The sequence below is a fragment of the Canis aureus genome, chromosome 16, assembly GCF_053574225.1.
Source record: "Canis aureus isolate CA01 chromosome 16, VMU_Caureus_v.1.0, whole genome shotgun sequence".
In the NCBI taxonomy this organism is placed as follows: Eukaryota; Metazoa; Chordata; class Mammalia; order Carnivora; family Canidae; genus Canis; species Canis aureus.
In genome coordinates this window covers 59,810,324-59,831,467 of record NC_135626.1, presented here as the reverse complement: position 1 = coordinate 59,831,467, position 21,144 = coordinate 59,810,324, and the positions used below count along the sequence as shown (strand labels likewise).

The 21,144-nt window shown below is 60.0% G+C and overlaps 1 protein-coding gene and 2 long non-coding RNA genes across 10 annotated transcripts in view; 2 read left to right on the top strand and 1 right to left on the bottom strand.

Annotated features, from left to right (window-relative positions):
• Positions 1-21,144, bottom strand: part of SEPTIN9 (septin 9) — a 145,248-nt gene that overhangs the window by 22,923 nt on the left and 101,181 nt on the right. The window contains exon 1 of one of the 8 annotated variants that reach the window (XM_077854388.1): positions 8,799-8,822. The exons of 6 other annotated variants lie outside the window; for them this stretch is intronic. The gene's annotated coding sequence lies outside the window, so the exon portion shown is untranslated. Of the gene's footprint in view, positions 1-8,452; positions 8,603-8,798; positions 8,823-21,144 lie in introns of those variants that run through there. One more of the 8 variants, XM_077854386.1, reaches the window with a different exon arrangement.
• LOC144287090 (uncharacterized) lies at positions 4,231-6,184 on the top strand. Its single transcript, XR_013354991.1, has 2 exons — positions 4,231-4,942; positions 5,570-6,184. It is a non-coding gene; the product is annotated as an uncharacterized LOC144287090 (long non-coding RNA).
• LOC144287089 (uncharacterized) lies at positions 8,400-11,700 on the top strand. Its single transcript, XR_013354990.1, has 2 exons — positions 8,400-8,587; positions 10,092-11,700. It is a non-coding gene; the product is annotated as an uncharacterized LOC144287089 (long non-coding RNA).

Below are 21,144 nucleotides of genomic sequence, written 5' to 3'. Positions count from 1 at the left end.
ACGTGGTGGTTTCCGATGACAATGGACACACATTTGTTTGAGCCTAACGTTTCTGTGTGACACGCTCTGTAGTCCCTCCGCCCGCACACCCTCCCAGGATCCCAGGGGCAGCCCTCGGCACGTCCACCCTCCCAGGAAGGACGAGTGTCCCTGGGGCCGCGGCTGGTGGGGGCAGGGGGAGTGCGTTCCCTAGGGAAGAAAAAGCAAGGCCGCTCCCACACCCCAGTCCATTCCCCCAGCTTCCTAGAAGGGGAAGGGGGGGCCCACAACGAAACCCAGCCACTCCCTCCACCCACTTCCTCTCTCTCACTGCAGCAGGAGCTGGGGCTGCAGCTCCCCTATCGCCCCAGGAGGACATGCAAACCTTCTGCCCAGCTCAGGCCAAGCGGAGGAAGGGGACCCGGATGGCCACTCCGTGCCCCCACGCCTACCCCCGATCCACCCATGGGCCCCTTCACCCACGGAGCTGGCCCTGGGCTCAAGAGGAAACAAAAGGACCCCTGGCGAAATGCCCGGACAGATTCAGGACCTGTCATGGGGGAAAGCGCAAGAAACGCACAAAGGATGGCACACAGGGCTCCCCCACCCCCACCCCGGGGGGCAGGCCAACCTCCTCCCACACCACAGGAGCTTCCCGAGAGAAATGATAACACACGTCCTCACCAAGACGTGGGCACATATGTTCAGGGCCGCGTGGCTCCCTCACAACAGCGAGAACGCGGGCACATCCCTGATGCCCATCTACTGGTGAACAGGGAAACGCGCCATGGCCAGCCCGCGGGGTTCTATTCGGCCACGGAAAGGAATGAAGCGTGGGCACCTGCCATGATGCAAACCTTGAAGCCATCGTGTTGCGTGAAAAGAGCCAGACAGAAAAGGCCACCTGTTAGGCTCCCACTGGTGTAAAATGTCCAGGACAGGTGAACCCACAGAGACAGGACGAAGATTAGTGGTGCCGGGGGCTGTGGGCAGCGAGCTGCAGATGGGTACGGAGTCTCTTTGCAAGTGATGAGAATGTTCTGGAATCAGCGATGACCGCGTAACTTTGTGAATGCATTTGAAACACCGCGGAGTTTTCTCTTCCATGTGTCAGAGGAGCGAACTTGGCGGCGTGTGAGTGATCATCTCAACAAAGCTATTAACGACGATGGCACCGGTGACCAGTGCTCCCCAATAACCAAGGCGGGCACTGTGTCGGTGGCCAGCCCCCAGCCCTGTGACTTCTTGCTCGCCCTCCCTGCTCCTCGTGCCACCAGTGCTCATAAGATCTCACCATTAATCAAAGAAAAAAGGGCCCTCGGTGCCACGGGCTGGAACCCATAAGTCAGAGTGAACTAGGAGCAGGCCCCGTTAATAGAGGGAAGCCCCAAGCCTCAACCCAAAAGGAGGGGAGGCTGGGAAGAAACATGCAGCCAATCAGCAACCACAGAGGATGAACCGGCTCGTCCCAGGCCTCCGGGCAGGCAGGAGGGACCAGGGAAAACCCACTCAAGCATCCCCTCCCGATGTGGGGACCCTGGCGACCCCTTCCAGGCACCAGAACCAGCTGTGAGCAGCAGCAGGACCCAGCACTACGCCCCCACCCCCCACACACACTGGGCAGGTGCTCAGCCTTCTGCGCAGGCCCCGTCCACCTGAGGAAGTGACTGCAGGAGGCTGCAGCTGCTGAGGGGCGGCCCCCGGATTTCCTGAGCCATCTCTGCAGGATCCACCCCGAATCTGCTAGAGGCCCGAGGCTTCTCCCTCCCCACAACCCCGACTCTAAGGATGCTGCTAGAAGAGGCTCCACGAAGACAAGTCACAGAGAGACTTCACTGAAGCCCCACGTTTACGGGGCGGCACAGGCCCCAGAGGGAGAGGGGTCTCCGGTGGCTCAAGGTTTAATTATAACTTCATCAGCACCGAGTCTCTCCCAGGGCCCTGTGGTGTTAATTAGCTTTTTAGTCCCCAACCGCCCTTGGAGAGCCCCACGGGGAGGAGCCAGCCCAGAGCAGCACACGCACAGGGGCGTCCCCTCACCCCCGGGACCCTCAGAGAACCAGCCTCCCATCCCTGACTCACAACCCGGCAAACTGCTGCTGAGCCGGAGGCAGAAAGTGAGGTGCAGACAGAGGCCACTGGCTCACCCTCCCACGGCCCACGATGGGCTGGGCCCCGGCTGCACGCCAGAAGCCAGCAGCACGACGCTCTCTGCAGACCAGGCCTGGGTCTCAGGCCCAGACGTATCTGTGCACCTTACTGCTGAGTGGTGTCCAAGGCGCACGGCTGGGTGAACGTAGGAGGAAGTAGCAAAGACAGAGGTGGCTGCTGGCACACAGGCAAGGTCCCAGGAGCCTCGGGGAGACAGACCAGGCGCTCCGGTTCCACTGCGAGCCCTGGAGGAGGCTGGGGAGGCCGCCAAGACCTTTGGAAGGATGGCAAAGGTCAGCTGAGGAATCTGTGCCAGGCGAGCAGGAAGCAGGAAGCAGGCAGCTGCGGAGGGTGCTGTGCGGAGGGCTCGGCGACGCAGGCGGTCTGCGGAGCAGCTCGGAGGACTGGCCTACCCTGGAGGCCACCGGCTGTCCCAGGACAGGCGGGCACCGCACCCTGGGGGCCCTCCTGCTTGCTGACCTCGGAGCCGCTCTCCTCTGTGTCTCGGGTAAAATCCCAGACAGCCCGGGGACAGCACCTCCACGCTCCGGGAGCATCTCATCTTGGAGCTGGCATGTACCTACCACCTAACTGGATTGGAAACTTCTGGAAGGCTCGCCTCATGTGTTCCCCTATGCCACTCGGCCCAGGGCTGCCATGTGGGGTGGAACTCATGATAGCAGCTGCCCCGGTGTGCCATACACGCAGCACGTCCCAGACCCCTCTTCTGTCTCACGTCCGTCCTATGCCAACCCTGCAAACTGGTAACTGGACCCCGGGCTGTGGCTCAGAAGGGGGGAGTCCCGTGTGGAAGGCCACAGGGTCATCGAGGTGCACAGGGGGCCCCTGGGCAGGTCACTGGCCCCACCTGTGAAACTGCCTCCAGGAACAGCTATCACTGAATTTGGGGAGCGGATAGCCAGGAGCCTCAGCAAAGGCTGACCCGGTCCTCAGGGGGCCGGCCTGCGCCCCAGCCACGTTAGTGGAGGCGGAGCTGGCACGTGGGCCCCAGGCTGCATCAGAGACAGGGGTCTTCGGGTCACCTGCCCCCATCCTCCTCTCCCCTCGTCTGCAGGAACTCCGGTCGGAGCCAAATCGGGCCCCTCACTGTTCCCCAACTTCCCGGCTTCCACCCGGCTTGTCCCCCACCACCCTTGCTGGAGAGCAGGCCTCACCCAGGGGGCTGTGTTCCCTTGGATATGAAGGGCCCCTGCTTCCGGCCTCCCAGGGTCCTTAGCCCGGGTGGGGGGGCCCAGCTCCCCTGCCCCATGGGGGGCCGTGTGACCTGCTTCCCCAGCCTGCGCCCTGGCCTCCAAGGTGAGGAACACAGGAGGGCATGAGCCCTAATAGCTGCCATGAGCCATAACATCCCCAGCGCACACCTGGGCGATGCCGGCACAGCCGTCCCCCGGGCACCGTTTGGCCACCCAGGCCCTTCCACAGGGAAGGTGGCCTGACGCAGCCCTTCCCCCCCGTCCTTGCAGGAGCGCCCGGGGGAGGCACGTGTATCTCTGCTGTGGGGTGAGGTGGCCCAAGGGATCAGCTTAAAGCTCATTCCCATCTGTAATAAATAAACTTATTTCTACTAGGTGACCTGACTTTTGGTCTCAGAAGAGACTTTCTCACCCACCTACAACACTTTGGGGATGACCTCACTGTATTGCCTGTTTCCATGGAGGGAACCAGGCAGCCTCCTAAACGCCCAAGATGAAGACGGAGGGCTCCGGGCCCCAGGCCCAGAGATGACCCTGGTCATCATGACGGTGCCCGTCGTAGGGCCTGGCCCCAGCAGACCGACAGCCAAGCCTCCCGGCGACGGGAGTCAGCGCCTCAGTAGCAGTAGCAGAGCATGTGGTTTGCAAAGTGACCACAGCCTCCCTCCGCTCCAGGGACGCTCTGTGCAGGGCAGGGCTGGTGCAGCTGAGCGAGGCTGAGAGGTAGAGAATTCCTGGCAGGACACGTGGCCTCGCCACACATGTGACACTCCCTCCACCGCTGTCTGCGCTGGACTGCCCACCTGTGCCCCCCGCCCCCCACTACCTCCACCAACGGCGGTTCTCCCTCTGACTCGTGGGGCCACTGTCCCCGTCATCAGCCTTTGGAGCCCACAAGCGACACCCAACAATGGGTGGCAACACGGATCCTTTCCTTAGGCCTCTCCTTCCCGGAAAGCAGGGCACAGAGGGGGGCCAGGGTCACCTGGTCGGTCCAGTCCCCTGCCCCGGGGAGAATGTATTCAGATCCGGGAAACGCTCCAAGAAGAGCGTGTATAAAGACAGCAGGCCCAATGGCTGTTCTCGCAAGGCCCCCTCGAGCCAGCTGTCCAGAAACCAGAGGACTTGGACAGAAGATGAAAAGCTGCAGTCACATCGTGCTGACCGAGTACATTCATTCAAATATTAACTGAGCAAGCTCCTGGGAGGTCCAGCACCCGGAGCCCGAGATCGATAAACCACAATCTCTGCCCCAGTCTCCACGGTCTGACCAAAGACAGACAGGAACAAATGTCCCCACCTGATGGGGGTGGGGGGGGGCGGTGTCCTCCGGGCAGGAGGGTGAATTCACAGTCCTGCTCCGGGCTGGGAAAACCTTATCTGCGGTCAGAGGCCTGCCTGTGACAGGCACCCAGAACCAGGCCTGGGGACACCAGCAAGGACACCGTTCCGATGACTGTCCAGAGGACGGGGCGCTTGGTGCCTGGCACTCGCAGGGCAGGGCAGAGGCTGGCAGGCCTCTGGGGGCACAGGTCCGGCAAGGGGAGGCCCTCGCCAGGCACAATGGAACAGAGGGAGGAGCACCATAGTGGCGCCAGGTGAGCCCCCTCCCCAAGGCCAAATGGGGGGTCAGTGTTGGTGACTCACCCCCAAACCAGAGCTGGGGTTCCACGTGCAGCCGCAGGTGCTCAGGGGCTGTGCCCCACCCCCAGCTCCAGAGTGGAGGCAGGAAACCTGGGGGTACATCTGCCACGGTCCAGCTACTGAATTCAAACCAAAATTGTTTATAATTCGAGGGCCGCCTGGGCGGCTCAGTGGTTGAGCATCTGCCTTCGGCTCAGGGCGTGACCCCAGGGTTCTGGGATCGAGTCCTGCATCGGGCTCCCTGCATGGAGCCTGCTTCTCCCTCTGCCTGTGTCTCTGCCTCTCTCTCTGTGTGTCTCTCATGAATAGATAAATAAATAAAATCGGGATCCCTGGGTGGCGCAGTGGTTTGGCGCCTGCCTTTAGCCCAGGGCGCGACCCTGGAGACCCGGGATCGAATCCCACGTCGGGCTCCCGGTGCATGGAGCCTGCTTCTCCCTCTGCCTGTGTCTCTGCCTCTCTCTCTCTGTGACTATCATAAATAAATAAAAATTAAAATAAATAAATAAATAAATAAATAAATAAATAAATAAAACCTTTAAAACGAACAAAAAAAATGAAACATTTATAATTCAATTTAGGTTGGAACAGCCCGGAAGAGGGGAGTGAGCTGACAGGCTGGCCTTCACCTTGCAGAGCCTTCCTTCGCACGAAGCTGCCGCCCCCAAACCCAGGCCCTCCTCCCGGAAACCGGCTCCCACGGGCTGAGCACTAACTGCTCTTACGGTGGGAACGGCCAGCCCAGAGGGCAAGTGGCAGCTCAGGGCCCTGCACAAAGTCAGAATCAGAACCCAGAATTCCCGGTCCTGGCAGCCCGTGCTTCCCAGGGGTGGCACAAAGAGAGAGGAGAGGGGCGTCTGGACCCCATTCACCCACCCACAGCCCAGGGACGAGCCAAAGGTGGGCAAGATGTTGCCACCCGCCCCTCCGGCGACCCTGGAAATGGAACAAGGCTCCCGATGAGCCCGCTGACAGGCAGTCAGGCTAGAGGGCCTGTAATCGGACATCAGACGTGAGCCTCCCCTGGCTTCCCAGCCTGCTCCTCTCGCCTGCACAGCCCACTGCGCGGCCTGCCACCCCCGGGAGCGGTCCTGGGGAGGCCTCCTAAAGCTCCACTGAGCTCCCGAGAACAGGTCCCTACCTGTCCAAGGAACCAGGTTGGCGCTCAATAAACAAATCAAAGCTTGCCGCTGGAAGGCAGAAGTCTGGGCATGGAGTCTTGGCCAAGGGCTGTGATTTGTGCTGGAAGCACCTTCCCCAAGAGCCCAGCTGCGGATACGGGGCTCTCCGGAGATCATCGGCCCTGGAATAAACTCATCCTTCCTGTGCACTTGGCCGTGGAGAGCAGGAGGGAGCCCAGAACCTCTGGGTGGCACGGGGGAGCCGGCCCAAGACTTAAATGTGCAGGGGGCATGGGATGAGGGAAGCTCAGCCAGTCAACCAATGGCTCCCTAAGAACAGCCTTGAGATCTTGGACGACACAGGAAGCCAGGCAGGGCTGGCTGGGGGTGCTGGGGGCGGTCTCTCAAGGATGGGGTCTTCTTCCCCTGCAGGGAGGGCCCCTGGGGACCGTGCCCCGCGTCCTATCTGACAACGGCAGCTCAGGCAGTGACACAACAGGAAGGGGGGGAGGGTATGTGGCCGGGAAGTGGGGAGGGGTGGGGAGGTACGTGGGCCTAGAGAGTCTAGTCACCCAAACGGGGATGGGGCTCCTGGGGTGAAAGTCCCTGTGAATGAACCCTGTGCTGTAGGTTTGGGGCACGGACCAGGCTCCCAGGGAATGACCCCTCCCCCGCCCTGGGCCCCAACCTGGGCTGTCCTTGGCTTCCGGGGGACAGGGGACGGGGTGGAGGGCCGAGGGGGGTCTTGAAACTGCCCCCTTCCCATCAAAAACAGTCTACTGGGTCCCCCGCACAGTGTCGGCCCTCCCCGCGCCCCAACTCACCTGGCCGCGGTCCCCGACGCGGTGCCGGGCACCCGGAGCAGGCTGGCGGAAATACACACACGGGCCTGCAGACACAATAGCGCTGCAAGTGCCACAACACGGAAGCGATCGGGGTGGCAGGGGGAGGCCTGTGAGCGGTCAGCGACAACGCGGGTCCCCAGACACCGCTGTTAAAAGGGGTCCGTCACAGAAGAGAGGTCTCCGCCTGCGGTCACACCCTGGCCCCGAGGAGACCCAAAGGGAGAGGAAGAGGCCTCAGGCAGACAGACACTGGGCCTCCAGCCCCAAATGCTTAACTCATTCTCCTTTCTATTTCCTGAAGGGGGGCCCCCCGTGGGTTGCCACGAGGAGCCACCAAAGAGAAATGACATTTATGTAGACACCCGCGGAGGCGAACCAACGATGAATCTAGTGGGAAACCCACATGTAATTCCAAGGAATTCTAAGGGAATGCAAGGGAGCCTAAGGGAACGGGGGATCCAAACCAAATTCCTACTGGGGTGCCGTCCCTACAGCCAGAAACCCGCTGACTGGAAGACACATTTCTTTTTTTCCTCCCAGAACGGAATTTCAAACTTCTCTTGGTGAGCAGAGATGCACCCACAAAGCTCTGACAAAAGCCCGGCAGATTTCCCGGCGGAGAGGACGGGGATGGAACCCGGAGGCCGAGCGATCCCCAGGGGACGTGTGGGATGAAGTTTCAGGAGCAGATGGCATCGGCTCTCCGGCACCTCAGCCCTCCCTCCGGCGGGCGGCGGGCGGCGGGCCGGGCCCGGGGCGGCCGTGGGGCTGGGGGCTGGGGGTCTTCCCAGCGTCTCAGCTGGAAGGGCCTGGCGACGGCGGGTCCCCGCGGAGCAGCCTGGCCCAGCACAGCACACGGACCCCGGCCCCCGCCCGCTCCCGCTCCTGGACCGGCCGCCCGTCCCACGCCTCCCCGGAGCCCGGAGCCCGGAGCCCGGAGCCGAGCCCAGCGCGTCGGACCCCGCATTTGGAGCGGCTGCTGCAGCTCGCGCCGCCCGACCCCCAGCCGCCCGCCCCAACGGCTGACAGTCTGTGCCGAACGACTTTAAGAGGCGGCGGCGGCCAATCCGATCCCCAGCCCCCCAGCTCCGCCAGCCCCCCCAGCCCGGGCCTCGCTAGAAGTCAGGGCAGCCCCTTGCGAACGGGAATCGGGCTCCTGAGAAAGCCCCGCCGCCGGGAGGGCCTGGGCACTCAGCGGGGGGCCAAGTATTTACAGCCGTAGCGGTGGCCGCACAAAGCCCCGCACAAAGCCCCGCACAAAGCCCCGGTCCTCTGCCCCGCGGCCCAAAATCTGGGCCCCGCGTGGAGACCGCGCTCCCGCCGCCCCTCGCTCGCTCCCGGGGACCCGGAGCCGGTCCCGCCGGCGGGGGGCGCGGGGTGGGCCCCGGGGAGGTGCCGCTCCCGCCCCGCCGCCGGGCCTCCGGGGGGCCGCCGGGCACCTGAGGGCCCCCCGCCGCCGGTGCGCGGCTGCGAGGAACAAAGGGAGCGGAGGACTCACCCAGCAGCGGAGTCGGGCTGCGCTGGCCGCCGGAGAGCGCGGCCCGCCCACCGGGTCACATGGCTCCGAGCCGAGCAGAGGATCAAAGGGGCTTTGTGGCCGCGGAACAAGGAGCCTCCCAGAGCGCGGGCAGAGGTAGGAGGGACGGGCTGGGAGCCGAGGCTCGGGGGCAGGGCGAGGGGAGCGGAGTTGGGGGGACGGGTGGGGGCGCGGCTGCAGGCCTGAAACCAAGCCGGGGCGGGGGCGCATTCTGTGCAAGCAAGCCGAGGAGCCGAGCGCCCCAGCCGCCGCCAGAGTCACCCCCAAAAGGAAAGTGACACGGTGCCCGCCCGGGAAGGAGGCTCACCTGGACGTCCAGCCCCGCTGCCCGGGCCAGAGCCACCAGTCCCCTCCTCCCAGGCTGTCCTCCCGCCGGGTGAGGCCGGCCCTCACCGGAGCGCGGGGCGGTGCTGGGAATCTGACACTGCCCAGGGGCGCCCTCTCTCCCCGTTTGCCAGGTGAACCCCAGATGGGTCCTGACCCCCGGCCGGCTCAGAGGACACGCCCAGGCTAACGGGCAGGCCTCTCCCGGCTCACAGACCCCCCCGAAAAGCAGTCCTAAGCGGTCTTGGGGTGCGGAGCACAGCCAGCCCCGTTGGCCATCGACTGCCTAAGGGTTCTAGGGTGAAAACACCCGCAGGGGAGAAGCCACGGAAGGGGAACTGGGGCAGGGCCGGCTCACCCAGTGCTCACTCTTCTTCCTGGAGCCTGAGAACTCGGCTTCGGGGCTGCGGCTTCTACAGCCCTAAGGGCCTGGGCAGTGAGTCACCCTCCCTGCAGACCCCAGTCATATGCCGAGACCCTGAGGAGGGTGGGCTAGGTGGTCCCCAGAGGGAGGAGCTTGGGAGCCACCCTGTTTGGGGCTGGGCCTGGACGCTGGGATCCCTGGGATCCGCCAGCCAGATCCATCCTGTGCCCCGACCCCTGACCCCGAGTGAGTCCCGCCCAAGCACAGGCGTGGCCAGGGCAGCCCCAGGCCTACTCCCCACCAGGAGAGGGCTCCCACAGGTTTTGGGAATTTGCAGGGGCAAGGAGTGAGGAAGTTCAAGTGCAAAGGAGCCCTGAGTGACCCCTGAGCAGGTTGTCCTAGGGAGGTCCATCCTCCCGTCCCCTGGAGGGCCAACTCTGGCCCAGTGCCCGTTCCCAAGGCATGCTCTCCTTTCCCCCTCCACATGGCCGGTGGGTGAGGCCCCCAAGCACCCACCCCACGGGCCACACGGGCAGGCTGACCGCGTCCAGCTGGTCCACCCTCCAGTCCCTCAGAAGCAAGCTCGCCCTAGCAGCAGCCACTGGCTGCCCACCCCGGCTGGCCAACGTCCTCCCCGGGGCTTCCCAAGTCTTCGGGTTTGCCCTAAAGGCTTCAGGGGCTGCTGCCTGGGGTTCCTGCTCCCCCATCAGACCAGAGATGTGGGCCCCAGAGGCAGACACCAGACTCCAGGCCCCCTTCACTCAACATAGCTTAGGTTCACCACTCAACCCTGTGGGACAGGACCCGTGAAATGGGCACGATCAATTCTAGGTGCAATAACTAAGGTGAGACATGATGTCCAGGACGAGGAAAAGCAGCTGCTCAAAATCTATACTTCTTTTTCCCCGGAAGGTGGTTTCCTAGGACAGGGAATAAGGCAGGCCCGGCCCCAAGAACCATTGCCAGATGCCCGCCAGGAGGGACTCCGGTCACACCGGGTGTCACGGTTCACGTGGAACCTTGCAGATGACACCTCCACTCCACACCTGTCCTGTGGGCAAGGGCCTGCCTTCCCCGCGCTCCCCTTGGAACCTCCTTCCCCGCCGCTCACCTGGCTGTGTCCCCCAGGGCCCATCACCCCTTCCTGGGTGCCAGGTGGGCAAACCGCCAGCTCGCCAAGGCCACTCCTTGCCCTGCCTCCTTCTCTCCCTACTCCCCCCTGCAGAGCCCTGGCCCAGGAGGTGGCCTGGGTGCTTTCTACACGTTCCCTCACTCATGGCCCACGGGATGGAGGGGGGTCTCCAGAGCACAGGAGAGGGAATCCCTGCACCTGACAAGACCCTGCAGCCCAGAGGTGCTTTTCCAACCCAGAAGCCCCGCCCTCCGGACCCGCTCAGGGTCTCTGGGCTCAGCACACACAGCAGAGAGAACAGCCTGAGGCCTGCCCAGCCGCCCACCGCATCTCCTGGCAGAAACAGAAGGCAAGGCACGCGTACACACACCACATCTGTCACTGGCTGCTGTGGCCAGTGGCTACTGTACTGGGTGGCAACTCTCTCAATAGTCTCGGTTCTACCCTGGAGTTAAGCCAGATCCTTGGAGAGCTGTTTAGACCGTATTATTTTCGCCCTACACTTCATTTTCAGCAGTGGAAATGCAACTTCACTTGGGGGTGCTACAGGATACAGCTTGATGGAACCCATAGCAGGTGATCACAGCGTCCCCCTCCTGGGGATATTTCTCCCATATTCTACTATCAGAAAGAGCAGAACTTCTCCCAAGAAGTTACTTCGCTAGATTTGTGCTAAGCACCAGTCAGAAGACGTTCCAAAGACGTCCATTAGGGCTACCACCCATTTCTGGGGCTCTCTGTCCCCTATGTGGTGCACCGCTGCTCAGGCCAGGGTGAACTTCCTGGCTCGAAGGCAGCCAGCCCCAGGCTGACCTGCAACCTGACCTGAGGCCTGGCTCACACAAGTGATGAGCTGGGCCACTCAGAGGGTCCAAGAGCTTGAGGTCATGTAGACTTCAGGGCTGGGAGCTATCCGGGGCCATCTGCAAAGGGAAAGAGGAGAGAATGGGAGGGGGGGCGGGGAGCAGAGGAGGAGACTCCAGGAGAGAGAAAGGGAGTGGAGAGGGGGGCCCCACTGGGCTCCTGCAAACCCTGCCCCTTCTGAGCCGGGCCTTCCACACTCCGACTTCCTCGCACGTTATGTCCTTCCAATAACCAACCCGTCCTGTTTACTGACTTCAAAGTCACACACAGCCACACTGATTAGGGAAAAATCTATAGAAACAGAAAGCGGATTGGTGGTTGCGAAGACAGGGGTGGAAGGGTCAAGGGGGGAGGGTGTGGGAACTGACCACTTAATAGACACGGGGCTTCCTTTTGAGGGGACAAGAATGTTCTGGAGCTTGATCTTGGTGATGCTGCACAACGCAATGAATGTGCTCAGTGTTATTAAGGGCAAATTTCATGTTCTGGTATCTGATACCATAAAACATATATTTAAAGGAAAAAGAGTTTAATGCATCCTTTTTTTCTTCTCGAGCCGGTTTATCGTGTTGTTTTCTACCTGGAGACCACAAGGGCCCCAAGACAAAGTGTAGGTGCAGGGGGGAGACTGAGCTGTGTCCCCTGCTTGGAGCTGAGGCAGGTCACCCGATACGGCAGGAGGGATGTGGAGACCACAGAAGCTAGAGAAGACTCAAGAAAGGATTCCCCACGGGGGCCTCTGGGAGGAGCCAGCCCTGCCCACGCCTCGCCGTAGCCTGGTGGCCCTGACCCCTGATCTGGGGCCTCCAGAAGTGCAGGACAGTGGGGTGCTGTTGCGCAGGGCCACGGTAACCTGTGGCCCCAGGACACTGACACAGCCCCCCAGTCCTGACCTGACCCGCGGTACGTACAGCAGGAGCTTCCTCCCACGAATGCGGAAACCCACGCTCAGACCTGAAACTTGCTCTGGCCAAGGCAGTCCAGAAGCAGGAACAGGATCCTCCCCGCCAGGCCCCTTTGAGGGGGTGTCCAGGTCAGATTTTCCCAGGCTGTCACTTTCGGGATACTGTGAGCTCCACCTGTGCCCACAAAGCCAAGGGAGCCCCTTGGCTGGACACCAGGCTGCCGTGGAGTGGAGGGGAGTGGGGTCCACTGCCTACCTGGGGGACGCCCCAACAGAATGGTCGTCAGGGAGCTGGCTGTCCCGGCTTCCACCTCCAAATAGGCCAACTGAGGGAAATGCAGTGTCTGGGGCTGTCACCTGTGCGCAGTGGGGGGGCACCCACGTGATGGCTACGACCCACCCACCCTCTTGCCCACAGCGGCAGCACAACAAGGAAGGGAAGTGGTCACAGAGCACCCCTCCCTGTCTCAGGCACATGTACACACATGCACAGTTGTGCATGCACTCCCCAGTGCCCTAGTCCCCCCCACACTTTCTCCAGCCAAGCCCAAAGCCTGGGTGTAAACACAACACTCAGCCCTCCCACAGCCTCTTCTCCAGCCCACCCTGGGCCAACCCCCATGGGATGCAGCAGATACTTGCCGTCAGAGGCCCAGAGAAAACACCCTTCCCTCTGCCCCGCAGGCTGGGGGCTGGGCTGCCCGGGAGGGGCTGCTGGCAGCAGGTGCAGCCACACACCCCTGGGTGGAGAGGGGAGCCTGCCCCGGCCCTGCTGTCCCCAGGGGGCCTCCCGAGGGCCCCAGAGTAGGGGCTCAGGCAAGCCTGGGGGGGAGGGCACCTACAAAGCCTCTCCTGCCCCCGAGTGGTGGCTGTGCCACCTAAACGAGTCCCCTCTGGGGCCCAGCCTCATCCTCTGCCGCTGCCACTGCCACCTCTTCACAGTGGTCAGCACCGTGGCTGCCACCACCCCCCCACCTACCCTCTGCTGTCTGCTTCCACCCACCTCAAGAAAGCCATCCTCTTGAGAGAACGCACCCCGCCAACATGCAGGTGCACCCGTCGACCTGGGCCAGTCCACGCCGCGGATTAACAGCCCCTCCTCCTGGAAAGGCGCCGCTTGGAGCACCATCCTCTCCTGCCGCCCCCCCAGGCAGGGGTTCACGGGGCCCGTCCCCAAGAGGCCCTCCCAGCTCGGCTGCGACTTAGGGCACACTGTTTTCTCCAGGCCCTGCAGTTGCCCAAACCCCTCCTAGAATCCCCTCCCCTGGTAAAAGTCACTGCCTCCAAGGAGCCCTCCCGGCGAGCACCCTGCCCTGGAGCACCTGCCAGGCGGCTCACTCACCCCAGAGCGGAGCGTGGAGGCAGGAAGGCCCCCCCTTCCTCCTTCCTAAGAAGTGTGCGCCTCCCCACCGTCACACGTCGCCTCTTCCCTCCGGGGCACCTTGATACACATTTCTTTCCCCGCTTGCAAAGCTACCGTGTCAACAGTGTCTTAGAAATTACGTGATGATATCTTAACTTCAGAAAACTGTGCTCCTGCCCGGCAGCCAGCTCCGTTCTTGGGTGGGGGGGCACTCGGGGGGATCAGAGGAGCCCCGGGCGCGCTGCCAACCGCACCCACCCCGCCCCCCGCACCCCCTCGGCCGCCCGCGTGTCCCGGCTGACACAAAGCCAGGATCCTAGACACCCAGCAACAGAACGAGCCCCGACCCTGCATCAATTTCAAAGACAAAACCAAGGTGTCAACCGCACGTTCTCTCGGGGTGTCAGCAGGGAGGACTGCCAGGTGGGGGCGCTCCAGGTTGGCTTTAGGTGCGGCGCGCGGCCTCCTCGCCCTCCCATTGCCCTCCCTTCGCCCTCCCTTCGCCCTCCTTTCACCCTCCCTTCCACCGAAACGAGGGCCCGAACCAGCTGCTAAGATGGTGGGATCCTGAGTCAGACAACACACAGCTTAGTAGTTAGTAGGGGGGCCGAGGCTCTGACACCCCAGGGTGCTTAGATTCTGGAATCAGGTTCTCAATCCTCACAATGCATCCTATTCTAAAGGGGAGCTTCCAAGAAATACAGAGGCCTGCGCCCCGCCCCTGCCATTCTGATTTCACGAATCCAGGGTTTGGTATTTCTTTGAAAACTTCTCAGGGGGTTCCAGCGTGCAGGCCGGGTTGAAAAGCAACGCATGGGACTAATAGATACCATCTGGGACCTGGTGAGATCTGGGATCTCTGAGATCCTGGGACATGGTGAGGTCCTGGAACCTCTGGGATCCTGGGACCTAGCGAGATCCTGGGATCTCCAGTGAGAGCATTCTGAACCCAATGTACCTAAGAGGCGTGCACGGGACGAGTGGGGTACTCGGGTCAACAGCTCCTTCAACTGTCCAAAGAACCGTGTGTCCTCCAGAGGTTCCATCCTGCCTCAGGACCAAAGGAACCCCGCACAGAATCAACCCTCAGCTCAGAGAACTTGGTTTAAACCCAGAAGGTCCGCGCAGCTCTTTCTGCCCGAATAGCAGCAAGGGGCCCGGGCTGGAGGGGCCCTGGCCATTCACTGGGCAAGGCTCGGGCTTTTGATCAAGTGTCTCCACGCTGCCGGCTGCCTGGCTGGGACTTGGAAAAGATGAAGAAGAAAGGAGATCTAGGAACGGGTCCAGAGTACATCCCAGTGGCATAAAAGGGACTTTGAGAAGACAATTGAGCTCCTGAAATCTCTTATCTGTCTAAAGGCAGAACTTCCCAAAAGAAGTCCGTTGTCATCAATCCCCTCCTCTGGGCAACCAAGGAAGACGGACTATCACAGAAGATGAGAAGTCTTCACACCACACCTAAACATTCACACAAAACTATCTACCTCCCATCTACTCTCCTAAAGGGCCATTTATCTTTCCAAAAAGTCATTTGTTTTCCAGGAAGGGCTCCTCTCCCCGCCCTTTCCCCTACTAGGAGAACATATAAGCTTCAAATCCTAACTGCCCCTTTGAGTCACATTTTTCTGTGAAGTCCCATGTGTGTATGTGATTAAAGCTCTTTTCTCTTGCTAATATGGCTCCTGGCAGCTTAATTCTGGGGGGGGGAGGGGAGGCCCCTTGCAGTTTAATTTGCAGATCCCCAAGAACTGGACCTAAGAGGATAGACAAAAGTTTTTTTCCTCGACAGCACCTACCAAAACCAAACCAAACCCTTGCCTCACTGCAGATCCACACTTTCCCCACCCCCCACCAGCAATTTAGACCTCTGTTTCTCAAATTCTGTTAAAGCAGGACAATTTGTCCTGCAGGGCACTCCCATCCTAAAAGGTTTCCACAAATAAATGTATGAACTGCTACCCTCCACTCTCCCTCTTTTGATGTTTACAAGTATTTACCAGCATAATACATATATACAACAAATATCCTATAGAATATAAAAATATTCTATGATGCAAGTTGGTTTTTTTTTTTAAGTTTATTTTAAACTATTTCCTAAACTTGTTGGACCGTGGAACCAACCACTCTGCCTCTATAACACCTACGAATGGTCCCAGGTAGAAGGCCGTCTGGAAACACTGGTTTGGACTTAGCCCGTCAGCAGCTCTCTGTTCTTTTTTTTTTTTTTTTGGTTTTTTTTTTAATTTTTATTTATTTATGATAGTCACACACAGAGAGAGAGAGAGGCAGAGACACAGGCAGAGGGAGAAGCAGGCTCCATGCACCGGGAGCCCGATGTGGGATTCGATCCCGGGTCTCCAGGATCGTGCCCTGGGCCAAAGGCAGGCGTTAAACCGCTGCGCCACCCAGGGATCCCAGCAGCTCTCTGTTCTTGTTCCAGGCCAGACCTCATCACAGATCGGTCCAGACCATCTGGACACAGGTTGGGGTGGGAGCAGAGACCATGAGCCCCACAGGTAGGATGGCTTACCCAAGGCAGCTAGAGAGCTTGGAATACTATGTTTAAACCCAAATTCCTAAGTTATCAGAGAACACAAGAATGTGTCGTGGTGGCATTGTTTATAAGGGCAAAACCTGAAAACAACCCAATGCCCATCAAGGAGAGAACAGAGGGGATGCTCGAGTGGCTCAGTCGGTGAAGCATCTGCCTTCAGCTTGGGTCATGATCTCAGGGTCTTGGGATGGGGAGTCTGTTTCTTCCTCTCCCTCTGTGCTCTCTCTCAAATAAACAAAATCTTTATTTATTTATTTTTTTTTAAAGGGGAGAACAGAAAGCTCTGGTACATCTACCCACCAATGATCATGCAGCAGTGAAAACGCACGGACCAGAACTACAGACACGACGGTAGATGACCTCGATTCCCAAACATAAAAAGCTGCAAAAAGGGTGCTTATACCTTATATGCCCCAGTTATGCAAGGTGCAAAACAACGCTATGTCTGAGAAACACAGCTACACAGCAAAAGTTCTAAGGCATACGTGGGAAGGAGGAACCTGAGTGCAGGATGCGGGCACATCTGGAGGGAGGAAGGAAACGGGCCTGGTTATTGCCTGCCGCTCAGGCTGGACAGGGGCACGCAGGTGTCCGCTGCCTGGGATGGTGCACGTTGGTTAAAAACTAAAGAAATCTCTGGAGGCCCCAGGAATAACAAGGCATAGCCTCCCTGAGCCGCAGCTTACTCCCCTGTAAACCGAGGGCCGCAAACCCACCTGCTATTTGGCTGCTTGCAAGGAGGCTGCTCAAACTTCCTGCCCTCCCTTATGGGGTTCTGGGTAGGATGATAATGAGCTAACAGCCTCGAAGGGCTTTGAAAACCACACCAAGCTTCTAACCCGGAGCAGGGAGCCCGCGACTCCAGGCCTGTTTCCATGACCTGGCATAAAACACCCCAGCCAAAGGAACCTTGTTTTTTCCTCCAGGGCAGAGGCCTTGGTCTCTGCCAGCTGCTCAGGATATCTGACAGGACATTTTTCTTTTTTTTTTTTTTAAAGATTTTATTTATTTATTCATGAGAGACACACAGAGAGAGAGGCAGAGACACTGGCAGAGGGAGAAGCAGGATCCCTGCAAGGAGCCCAATGCAGGACTCGATCCCAGAACCCCGGGATCACAACCTGAGCTGAAGGCAGATGCTCAACCGCTGAGCCACCCAGAGACCCCTGACATGAGGTTTCTGTCAGCCCAGACCCGCTCGTAGTGAGGAGCTCCTGACCCCCCCGCCCCCATCCCTTTAGCATAGGACACAGACTGGTGCAGGTGCAACCACTGCTCACGTCAAGGAAGAAGCCCAAGCCAGCCCTGCTCTTTCCTCTCTGCCCCCAGAACCAGGAGCTCCGGAAATTCGGAGGCTGTGAAGCTGCTGGCACATCATCTCCGGCTGTTTATTCACAGAGGGGTCGCTGACCCTCCCGGGTTCCCGACACAAACCGGAGCACCACTAGTGCCAGACCCTCTCTGCCTGGGGGTAGGGGGCGCTGGCGATCCCACTGAGGAGCTTGTGGGCTCAACAGCCACCCCACTTTGCTTTCCATCCTCCACCACCCACAGCTCGGGGACTTCGGGCAAATTTCTAAACCTTTTGGAAGCAGCTTTCCTACCCACCAAGAGGGGAAAGGGGTCCTTCCTCCTGCCGGAACTGGGGAAGAAGGAAAGAGGTGCTACGTGCACAGACCGGCGTGGGGCCTGCACTCAAGCAGGGGCTCCAGCACGATGCCCACCCATCTTCCACCAACACTGACGTGGGCACGGGGCCAGGAAGAGTCAGGAGGAAGCAGAGGAAGCAAGCATCTGCCAGCCTCAAGACTCACGATGCTCGGAGCTGGAAGTGAAAGCAGGAAGGAGCAGAAACTGTTGGACAGGGAAGTGTGATCACTGTGAGCATCCGTGCTTTGCAACCCTAACAGTGCACCTGCAGGGCCTTCTGGGGAATGTCTCTCTTAAACATGTATTTAAAAAAGGAAAATGAAGGGGGACGCCTGGTTGACTCAGTGGCTGAGCATCTGCCTTTGGCTCAGGGTGTGATCCCGGGGTCCTGGGATCCAGTCCCGCATTGAGGCTTCTCCCTCTGCCTGTGTCTCTGCCTCTCTCTGTGTGTGTCCCATGAATAAATAAATAAAATCTCTTAAAAAAATAAGTAATAAAATAAAAAAGGAATAAATATGCAATACTCAATGAAAGAAGTCAAGATAAAATAAATAAATAAAATATATAAAAGCATCCTGTATAAGGACAATTAGGGAAGTTCAAAAGCGGGCAAAATTCTGTGTGGAGACGGCGCACTTCTGTCTCCCGACTACAGCAGTGGGCACGTGAGTCCGTGTCCAGGACAAAAGCTCACAGAACCACACACACAAGCAACTGAGCACCCAGGAAAGCGGGTGAAAGCCGAACGAGGTCCACAGCTGAGTTCATACTGCAGCACCGTCGTTTCCTGGCTTTGCTAACGAACCGAGCCCTGTAACACGTCAGGGGGGAGGTTGCTGGGGGAAAGGCCACAGGAACTCTCTACAGGGACTTGTGCAATGTCTTAGGAGTCTAAGACTATTTCAAAATAAGGCTTTTAAACACATCAAAAATGGGAAAGGCCAGGAGTATCGATCACAAGGCACAAGTTAGAAACGGGGACTGGACGCCTTTCTCCCTTCGTCTCTTTGTGCAGAGTGTCTGGACGGTGTCCCGAGCGCAGGCTCTGTTCCAGGCGCGGTGGGGACCCTGCAGGCTCAGGTCTCGGGGTCAGGGAGAAAGACGCAGAGATAAAACGCGGCGTTAGGCAGAAGCCAGGTGGAGGCACCTGAGACGAGTCCGCCGAAGCTCTTCTCAAAGAATCCTCACAGAGGCCCGACACCCCGAGAAAGCAGGTGTTCCAGGCAGGGGCACCTGCACACAAGCCCTGGGGAAGCAGCTCTGACGTCAGGAGAGGCTGAGGAGCAAAAGCAAGGTGGCCGGAAGCCCTCACTTGTCCTAACGTGTCATTCCCAGCTGTTTTTTCCAGACCCCAGGATAGGGCCATCATGGCAATTTGCTCACCGGGTCCCCAACTCAGCTCAGGAAGTAACGGTTTCATGGCCACAAGGAAGAGCCTAATTCTCGCAAGCTGCTGGCCATGGGGTGCCGATGGGGAAAGACAGAGGTTGCAAACCCACTCGCCAAGGTCTCCAGGAGCCCCTTGGGCAGCAGCAGTCTGCAGAGGGGGCCCCCATGCCCATGCAGGGCACCTGACCCCTCCCCACCCTCAGCCAGGCCCCAGCCCTCAGGCCAGGGCAGCCTCTGGTGCCGAGGCAAGCCGTCCATGCAGGCCTTGGGTCACCTCCTCCCTCAGCTCCCCTGGCGCATCCAGTTTGCTCCATGAGGTCCGCTAACCATCCACCGCTGGGGAAAGTGCTTGAAGAGATGAGCTGAAAATCTGGCCTGAACTTCCTGCGTGCCCTTGAACCTGGCACGGAAGCTCCCTGGGCCTGCCTCCCTTTCCTCACTTGCAAATCATGCAGATGAACCCTAGAGTCTCTTGCAGCTACAGAATTCTCAGGGGAAAAAAAAAAAAAGGATCCCTGGGTGGCTCGGGGTGAGCACCTGCCTTGGGCCCAGGGCGTGATCCCGGAGTCCCAGAATCGAGTCCCGAATCGGGGTCCCTGCATGGAGCCTGCTTCTCCCTCTGCCTGTGTCTCCGCCTCTCTCTTGCTCTGGCCTGAATAAATAAATAAAATCTTAAAAAAAGAAAAAAGAAAAAAAAAGCCACAAAAATGAGGCGGGTGTGGGGGTTCACACCCTAGCCTTCACTTGTGAAAAAGGGAATCGTTTTCTCGACTGGTTTCTTGCCTGCCCTGCCTGGGGGAGCCTTCCTGCGGACTCTGGATCGGGGAGAGCGCGTCATCCAAGGAGGACCTGGGGCACATGGAGAATTCCCCCGGAATTTTTCCAGAAGATTACTGCTTCCGGACTGTATGTATCAGCTTCCTGTTGCTGCTGTAACAAACTGCCACAACCTGAACGACGTACAGCACAAACCTGTCACCTTACGGTTCTGGAGGTCAGAATCCCACATGCGCCTCTCCGGGCCTCTCCCTTCCTCCTCCTTAAACTGAGGGAGTGGGGCCACGGGATTCCACGAATCGCACCCACAAGGGACGGCTCTGGAACCCTCTCGAAGGCCGGACGGGCAGCTCACCCCTGCAGGGGCGTCAGCAGATCTCAGCTGCTTCCAGGACCAGGGCGGCTGCCGGGAAGCGGCTTTTGCCCACGCCCGCCCCGGGCCTCCGTGAGAGAGGCCAGGGCAGCAAAACAGGAGGCCGTAGGTGGCAGGGGCCAAAGAGGCCAGGCCATTCTCTCCAGCAGAGGCCGGGGCAGCGGAGGAAAGCCGGGCACGTGACTCCAGCCTGCAGTTCTCAGGGGAAGGGCGAGCCCAGGCCCAGGGAAGCAGGGCCCCCCCCAGGCCCCCCCACCGCCAGCCCAGCTCAGCTGTGGGGGGATGGGCAGGGGCCCTTGCCTGACAGCCCCCCCCATGGCTCCAGCCCAGCCTCCCCGCCCCCGTCCCATCTCGGGGGAGAAAGTGAGGCTCCTTGCATTGCCAAATTCCAGTAATGAATCCCACATTCATTCCATCCTCTTTGCTTATTGGAAGCTCTCTCTCCACCTTCTGGGCTCGCTCTGAACAGCTGGCCTGCAGAAGTCGCTGGAATTCAATATGCAGGGTGGCTTCGTGGTGCCTGCACAGAGAAGCCCGGCTCACTGCATCCCCCACCCACCCCTTCCTCTGCGGAGGCCGCGTTCCTGCCCTTTCCCTGGGAAAAGAAGGAGCAGCCAGGATCCCTCGTTAACTCTTTCAGGCCCGCCAGCTTCCTGCGGGCAGGCCGCCCCTCGAGGTGGTGGGGCATGCGCCTTGGCTCCCTCCCACCACGCCGGGGACCGGACAGGGACCACAGAGGACAGCAGCGACCGGCCGGCCATATAGGAGCCCATGGTCACGGCTGAGAGACGAGAACACCGCCTGGGTCTGTCCAGCAGCCAGGCTCCTGGGCTCTCGGCCCTGCTGGAGGGAAGGTGTGCAGATTCCGCAGGAAGACTGGGGCGGGGGGGGGGCATGCTAAGAGGTTCGGGCCTTGCCCACCACGCAGGGGCAGGGCTCCGACCCCGAGGTGTTCAGTC